We start from the raw sequence: 7,923 nt of genomic DNA, 5'->3' as shown, positions 1-7,923 counted from the left end.
TTCTTGCTACAAGGAATTGTTATTCACAGCAACTTGTAACGCCGACCACCCAAGGCTACACGTACTCGGCGAGCGCATGTAGGGGCAACACGGAGGTAATGCTAAACAAAGGCGCAATTTCTCGCGCCGAAGATCTTTAGGCAAAATGTCAGCACACAAAAACACATTCCTTGTTGTTCTTGCTACAAGGAATTGTTGTTCACAACAACTTGTAACCTCTTGTACTTGATTTTCGTGTTCTATAAAAAATATGATACATCTAGGCGTACTTTCAAAAAAAATACATTTCTTGACGTCTGGAGTGATGCACCGTATCTCATGTGCAAGAAGACCCAGCTGGAAGCGCGCTACACAGAACATCCCATGGGCGTTTTTGTCGATCCGAAGCCCCGCTTGCCTCAATGGGACCTGTCAGGGCTCGCAGGGCTATGCGTTACTTTTTTTGACCCAAAAATCGTAGAACCGTTGTCCTAGGTATATTTTCATTAATAAAAAGTAAAATAATGTACAGGCCGATTCACCCGTCTTTAGAGCCTCATGGATACGCAGCCCTCCGGCATGAAGAACTTACAAAAAAATGAGAAGCATGATACAAGGGTAAGAGATAAAATAGATGGAAGAAAATGTAATTGATAGATTGATTCGATTGGTATTGTTTAATCAGCTGTCACCTTTTGTATATATGTGAGGTGGTCGGGCTTCCCGTATAAATAAAGGACTCATCTAGACTTTTCTTACAAGAAAAGTACATTAATTCACGTCATAAAATGTACGTTTTTCCTAATCAAGACTCTTGCATGGATTCGTAGCACCCTTGAAAGGATCGATATGGTTGACTAGAGGGGGGGGTGAATAGGCAACTACCAATTTTTAACTTTTCTTTATCAAATTAAACTTTGCATCAAAGTAGGTTGTCTAGATGTGCAACTAGGTGAGCAACCCATATGATGCAATAACAACAAGCATACAAGCAAGCAAGAGAAGTAACACTAAAGAGTTTGCACAAGTAAAGGTAGGAGATAACCAAGAGTGGATCCGGTGAAGACGAGGATGTGTTACCGAAATTCCTTCCTTTTGAGGGGAAGTACGTCTCCGTTAGAGCGGTGTGGAGGCACAATGCTCCCCAAGAAGCCACCAGGGCCACCGTATTCTCCTCACGCCCTCACACAATGCGAGATGCCGTGATTCCACTATTGGTGCCCTTGAAGGCGGCGACCGAACCTTTACAAACAAGGTTGGGGCAATCTCCACAACTTAATCGGAGGCTCCCAAGAAAACCATGAAGCTTCACCACAATGGACTATGGCTCCGTGGTGACCTCAACCGTCTAGGGTGCTCAAACACCCAAGAGTAACAAGATCCGCTAGGGATGAGTGAGGGAATCGAAAATCCCTTGGTGGAAGTGTAGATCGGGGCCTTCTCAACCACTCCCGAGCAAATCAACAAGTTTGATTGGCTAGAGAGATAGATCGAGCGAAAATGGAGCTTGGAGCATTTAATGGAGCTTGAGCATTAATGGAGCTTGAGGGGGAAGAGGTGGGTCAAAGGGAAGAAGGGGACCCCCTTTTATAGTGGGGGCAACAATCCAACCGTTGCCCCCACCAACCAGCCCCGCACAGGGCGGTACTACCGCTAAGAGGGGGCGGTACTACCGCTAGGTCAGCGGTACTGCTGTTGGGTTTCGTAGTAATTTCAAAAAAATTACTACGCACACGCAAGATCATGGTGATGCATAGCAACGAGAGGGGGAGTATGATCTACATACCTAGTAGATCGACAACGGAAGCGTTTGGTTGATGTAGTCGTACGTCTTCACGATCCGACCGATCAAGCACCGAAACTACGGCACCTCCGAGTTCTAGCACACGTTCAGCTCGATGACGATCGCCGGACTCCGATCCAGCAAAGTGTCGGGGAAGAGTTCCGTCAGCACGACGGCGTGGTGACGATCTTGATGTACTACAGCAGCAGGGCTTCGCCTAAACTCCGCTACAATATTATCGAGGACTATGGTGGCTGGGGGCGCCGCACACGGCTAAGGAAAAAATCACGTGGATCAACTTGTGTGTCTCTGGGGTGCCCCTGCCTCCGTATATAAAGGACCGAGAGGGGGAGGCCGGCCGGCCACATATGGCGCGCCGGGAGGAGTCCTACTCCCTCCGGGAGTAGGACTTCTCCCCCAATCCTTGTTGGAATAGGATTCATGAGGTGGAAAAGAGAGAGAGAGAAGAAGGAGGGCGCCGGCCCCCTCTCTCCTTGTCCTATTCGGACTAGGGGGGAGGGGCGCACGGCCCAAGCCCTGGCAGCCTCTCCTCTTCTTCCACTATGGCCCATTAAGGCCCATATAGCTTCTGGGGGGTTCCGGTAACCTCCCCGTACTCCGGTAAAATCCCGATTTCACCCGGAACACTTACGATATCCAAACATAGGCTTCCAATATATCAATCTTTATGTCTCGACCATTTCGAGACTCCTTGTCATGTCCGTGATCACATCCGGGACTCCGAACAACCTTCGGTACATCAAAATGCATAAACTCATAATATAACTGTCATCGTAACCTTAAGCGTGCGGACCCTACGGGTTCGAGAACAATGTAGACATGACCGAGACACGTCTCCGGTCAATAACCAATAGCGGGACCTGGATGCCCATATTGGCTCCTACATATTCTATGAAGATCTTTATTGGTCAGACCGCATAACAACATACGTCATTCCCTTTGTCATCGGTATGTTACTTGCCCGAGATTCGATCGTCGGTATTCCAATACCTAGTTCAATCTCGTTGCTGGCAAGTCTCTTTACTCGTTCTGTAATACATCATCCTACAACTAACTCATTAGTTGCAATGCTTGCAAGGCTTAAGTGATGTGCATTACCGAGAGGGCCCAGAGATACCTCTCCGACAATCGGAGTGACAAAACCTAATCTCGAAATACGCCAACCCAACATGTACCTTTGGAGACACCTGTAGTACTCTTTTATAATCACCCAGTTACGTTGTGACGTTTGGTAGTACCCAAAGTGTTCCTCCGGTAAACGGGAGTTGCATAATCTCATAGTTATAGGAACATGTATAAGTCATGAAGAAAGCAATAGCAACATACTAAACGATCGGGTACTAAGCTAATGGAATGGGTCATGTCAATCAGATCATTCACTTAATGATGTGATCCTGTTAATCAAATAACAACTCATTGTTCATGGTTAGGAAACATAACCATCTTTGATTAACGAGCTAGTCAAGTAGAGGCATACTAGTGACACTTTGTTTGTCTATGTATTCACACATGTATTATGTTTCCGGTTAATACAATTCTAGCATGAATAATAAACATTTATCATGATTATAAGGAAATAAATAATAACTTTATTATTGCTCTAGGGCATATTTCCTTCAGTCTCCCACTTGCACTAGAGTCAATAATCTAGATTACACAGTAATGATTCTAACACCCATGGAGCCTTGGTGCCGATCATGTTTTGCTCGTGGAAGAGGCTTAGTCAACGGGTCTGCAATATTCAGATCCGTATGTATCTTACAAATCTCTATGTCTCCCACCTGGACTAGATCCCGGATGGAATTGAAGCGTCTCTTGATGTGCTTGGTTCTCTTGTGAAATCTGGATTCCTTTGCCAAGGCAATTGCACCAGTATTGTCACAAAAGATTTTCATTGGACCCGATGCACTAGGTATGACACCTAGATCGGATATGAACTCCTTCATCCAGACTCCTTCATTTGCTGCTTCCGAAGCAGCTATGTACTCCGCTTCACATGTAGATCCCGCTACAACGCTTTGTTTAGAACTGCACCAACTTACAGCCCCACCGTTTAATGTAAACACGTATCCGGTTTGCGATTTAGAATCGTCCGGATCAGTGTCAAAGCTTGCATCAACGTAACCTTTTACGATGAGCTCTTTGTCACCTCCATATACGAGAAGCATATCCTTAGTCCTTTTCAGGTATTTCAGGATGTTCTTGACCGCTGTCCAGTGATCCACTCCTGGATTACTTTGGTACCTCCCTACTAGACTTATAGCAAGGCACACATCAGGTCTGGTACACATCATTGCATACATGATAGATCCTATGGCTGATGCATAGGGAACATCTTTCATATTCTCTCTATCTTCTGCAGTGGTCGGGCATTGAGTCTTACTCAACTTCACACCTTGTAACATAGGCAAGAACCCTTTCTTTGCTTGATCCATTTTGAACTTCTTCAAAACTTTGTCAAGGTATGTGGTTTGTGAAAGTCCAATTAAGCGTCTTGATCTATCTCTATAGATCTTAATGCCTAATATGTAAGCAGCTTCACCGAGGTCTTTCATTGAAAAACTTTTATTCAAGTATCCCTTTATGCTATCCAGAAATTCTACATCATTTCCAATTAGTAATATGTCATCCACATATAATATCAGAAATGCTACAGAGCTCCCACTCACTTTCTTGTAAATACAGGCTTCTCCAAAAGTCTGTATAAAACCAAATGCTTTCATCACACCGTCAAAACATTTATTCCAACTCCGAGAGGCTTGCACCAGTCCATAAATGGATCGCTGGAGCTTGCACACTTTGTTAGCTCCCTTTGGATCGAAAAAACCTTCTGGTTGCATCATATACAATTCTTCTTCCAGAAATCCATTCAGGAATGCAGTTTTGACATCCATCTGCCAAATTTCATAATCATAAAATGCGGCAATTGCTAACATGATTCGGATAGACTTAAGCATCGCTACGGGTGAGAAGGTCTCATCGTAGTCAATCCCTTGAACTTGCCGAAAACCTTTTGCGATAAGTCGAGCTTTGTAGACAGTAATATTACCGTCAGCGTCAGTATTCTTCTTGAAGATCCATTTATTCTCAATTGCTTGCCGATCATCGGGCAAGTCAACCAAAGTCCATACTTTGTTCTCATACATGGATCCCATCTTAGATTTCATGGCTTCAAGCCACTTTGCGGAATCTGGGCTCACCATCGCTTCTTCATAGTTCGTAGGTTCATCATGATCTAGTAGCATGACTTCCAGAACAGGATTACCGTACCACTCTGGCGCGGATCTTACTCTGGTTGATCTACGAGGTTCAATAGTATCTTGTTCTGAAGTTTCATGATCATTATCATTAGCTTTCTCACTAACTGGTGTAGGTGTCACAGAAACAGTTTTCTGTGATGCACTACTTTCCAATAAGGGAGCAGGTACAGTTACCTCGTCAAGTTCTACTTTCCTCCCACTCACTTCTTTCGAGAGAAACTCCTTCTCCAGAAAGTTTCTGAATTTAGCAACAAAAGTCTTGCCTTCGGATCTGTGATAGAAGGTGTATCCAATAGTTTCCTTTGGATATCCTATGAAGACACATTTCTCCGATTTGGGTTCGAGCTTATCAGGTTGAAGCTTTTTCACATAAGCATCGCAGCCCCAAACTTTTAGAAACGACAACTTCGGTTTCTTGCCAAACCGCAGTTCATAAGGCGTCGTCTCAACGGATTTTGATGGTGCCCTATTTAACGTGAATGCGGCCGTCTCTAGAGCGTACCCCCAAAACGATAGCGGTAAATCAGTAAGAGACATCATAGATCGCACCATATCTAGTAAAGTACGATTACGACGTTCAGACACACCATTACGGTGTGGTGTTCCGGGTGGCGTGAGTTGCGAAACTATTCCACAATTTTTCAAATGTACACCAAACTCGTAACTCAAATATTCTCCTCCACGATCAGATCGTAGAAACTTTATTTTCTTGTTACAATGATTTTCAACTTCACTCTGAAATTCTTTGAACTTTTCAAATGTTTCAGACTTATGTTTCATTAAGTAGATATACCCATATCTGCTCAAATCATCTGTGAAGGTGAGAAAATAACGATATCCGCCACGAGCCTCAATATTCATCGGACCACATACATCTGTATGTATGATTTCCAACAAATCTGTTGCTCTCTCCATAGTACCGGAGAACGGCGTTTTGGTCATCTTGCCCATGAGGCACGGTTCGCAAGTACCAAGTGATTCATAATCAAGTGGTTCCAAAAGTCCATCAGTATGGAGTTTCTTCATGCGCTTTACACCGATATGACCTAAACGGCAGTGCCACAAATAAGTTGCACTATCATTATCAACTTTGCATCTTTTGGCATCAATATTATGAATATTATCACTACGATCGAGATTCAATAAACCATTTACATTGGGTGTATGACCATAGAAGGTTTTATTCATGTAAACAGAATGACAATTATTCTCTGACTTAAATGAATAACCGTATCGCAATAAACATGACCCAATCATATTCATGCTCAATGCAAACACCAAATAACATTTATTTTGGTCCAACACTAATCTCGAAGGTAGAGGGAGTGTGTGATGGTTATCTTATCAACCTTGGAATCACTTCCAACACACATCGTCACCTCGCCCTTAACTAGTCTCTGTTCATTTTGCAATTCATGTTTCGAGTTACAAATCTTAGCAACTGAACCAGTATCAAATACCCAGGTGCTACTGCGAGCATTAGTAAGGTACACATCAATAACATGTATATCACATATACCTTTGTTCACCTTGCCATCCTTCTTATCCGCCAAATACTTGGGGCAGTTCCGCTTCCAGTGACCAGTCTGCTTGCAATAGAAGCACTCAGTTTCAGGCTTAGGTCCAGGTTTGGGTTTCTTCTCTTGAGTAGCAACTTGCTTGCCGTTCTTTTTGAAGTTCCCCTTCTTCTTTCCTTTGCCCTTTTTCTTGAAACTAGTGGTCTTGTTGACCATCAACACTTGATGCTCCTTCTTGATTTCTACCTCCGCAGCTTTCAGCGTCGCGAAGAGCTCGGGAATAGTCTTATTCATCCCTTGCATATTATAGTTCATCACGAAGCTCTTGTAGCTTGGTGGCAGTGATTGGAGAATTCTGTCAATGACGCAATCATCTGGAAGATTAACTCCCAATTGAATCAAGTGATTATTATACCCAGACATTTTGAGTATATGCTCACTAACAGAACTGTTCTCCTCCATCTTGTAGCTATAGAACTTATTGGAGACTTCATATCTCTCAATCCGGGCATTTGCTTGAAATATTAACTTCAACTCCTGGAACATCTCATATGCTCCATGACGTTCAAAACGTCGTTGAAGTCCCGATTCTAAGCCGTAAAGCATGGCACACTGAACTATCGAGTAGTCATCAGCTTTGCTCTGCCAGACGTTCATAACATCCGGCGTTGCTCCTGCAGCAGGCCTGGCACCCAGCGGTGCTTCCAGGACGTAATTCTTCTATGCAGTAATGAGGATAATCCTCAAGTTACGGACCCAGTCCGTGTAATTGCTACCATCATCTTTCAACTTTGCTTTCTCAAGGAACGCATTAAAATTCAACGGAACAGCAGCACGAGCCATCTATCTACAAACAAGCATAAACGAGCAAGATACTTATCAGGTACTAAGTTTCATGACAAATTTAAGTTCAGTTAATTTACTTAAAGAACTCCCACTTAGATAGACATCCCTCTAATCCTCTAAGTGATTACGTGATCCAAATCAACTAAACCATGTCCGATCATCACGTGAGATGGAGTAGTTTCATTGGTGAACATCATTATGTTGATCATATCTACTATATGATTCACGCTCGACCTTTCGGTCTCCGTGTTCCGAGGCCATATCTGTATATGCTTGGGTCGTCAAGTATAACCTGAGTATTCCGCGTGTGCAACTGTTTTGCACCCGTTGTATTTGAACGTAGAACCTATCACACTCGATCATCACGTGGTGTCTCAGCACGAAGAACTTTCGCAACGGTGCATACTCAGGGAGAACACTTATTGATAATTAGTGAGAGATCATCTTATAATGCTACCGTCAATCAAAGCAAGATAAGATGCATAAAAGATAAACATCACATGCAATCAATATAAGT

The sequence above is a fragment of the Triticum urartu genome, chromosome 5, assembly GCF_003073215.2.
Source record: "Triticum urartu cultivar G1812 chromosome 5, Tu2.1, whole genome shotgun sequence".
Lineage (NCBI taxonomy): Eukaryota > Viridiplantae > Streptophyta > Magnoliopsida > Poales > Poaceae > Triticum > Triticum urartu.
Note: the sequence above shows the minus strand (reverse complement) of the source record.